The following is a 1,332-nucleotide window of genomic DNA, read 5'->3' on the forward strand; positions in this document are numbered from 1 at the left end:
GTTTCTGTGAGACATCTGCCCATGGCTGCTAGACAGGGTTACGTGAGCTGAAAAGGGTGCAGAGAGGTTTCTGTTCTCTCTGCAGAGACCGCAGGTTTGGGAATTTTTTTGTTTGTTTTTAAAGAATGTTTCCAGAAGACTAACCAGAGAGTTGCGGTGGTTTTAATTCTAAAGGAAGGTGTGATCCAGACGTACCTTTTGTTTGTTTGCGTTTGTCTTGCTCGTCTTTCAGAGGAAAACATACTCGGTGCAGCATCAGGCTTGTGAGCTGTAAGCAGGCGTAGAACTACACGTGTTCCTAAACTCAGGTGCATCTTCTTATTTTGCTATGTAGAAGGGAATTCTATTAATGTTTTGAAATATTCAAACGATAGTGACACAGGAGCAGAAGTACTCCAGTGCTCTGCTACACGTCATGGCACACGTCAGACGCTGCTCTATGACTCTGTCTGGCACAAGCTAACTAACGTTTTGTGGTTTTGTCCCGCTAACAAGGACAGAAAGAACAAAAGGGCAAAATAGATGCAACGAACAGTTGTATTTAAAGCCTTTACTTTGCCCTTAGTTCACCTCTGCTGTTCTTACTGTTGTCAGGTTTCCAGAGCTCAGTGGTATCTCTTAATTTGGAATTTCCTTGTTTGTTGAGGTCAGGCCATGCGGCTTATTTTTATGATATTTTTTTTACTGTTCATGCAATCTCTTTTTGCAAAGAGGACAAAAATAATTTTAAAATGTTGAAAAATATTAATTGGGCAGAGAGGGAATATTGCCCAAGAATATCAGGTTTCAGAGTAACAGAAATGTCTTCCTTGTGTCAGCGTAGCCATGGCTAGTTGCTTTGCTTTCTGCTGTCGTTATTGTGGTTTTGGTGCCAGCACTGCATGTGGATTTGTGAAGTATAGGAAAGCAAAGCACTCATTGCCCTGGAGATGTTAAAGGTACAACCTCAGGAGAATCTCCAACTGCTCTGGTAATATATACTAAATAAGAGGTGTAACCTTGTTTGGCATTCCTGCCAATCCCATGTGACATGTTGTAATATGCTTAAATCCCCAAATACTGTTGTAAATCTGGCCCATAATCTACAGTGCACAAGCAGCAGGGATCTGGGAGTAACATCTGCTCAGAATGTGCACACCAACTACCTCTTGATGCGTTACGGTGCTGAGTAAGGGCCCCACTCTTCTTCTGCGGAAATCAAGCTGGTTGTAGTAAAAATTTTGGTGATCACAGACTCAATTCCATCATGGATGCAGAACTGAACATTTAATCATTAATTCAGTTTGACTGTTGTTTCTTTTTTTTCCACAATTGAATCTTCAGGTGCTTTTT

This window comes from Opisthocomus hoazin, chromosome 26 (assembly GCF_030867145.1).
Source record: "Opisthocomus hoazin isolate bOpiHoa1 chromosome 26, bOpiHoa1.hap1, whole genome shotgun sequence".
NCBI classification, from domain to species: domain Eukaryota; kingdom Metazoa; phylum Chordata; class Aves; order Opisthocomiformes; family Opisthocomidae; genus Opisthocomus; species Opisthocomus hoazin.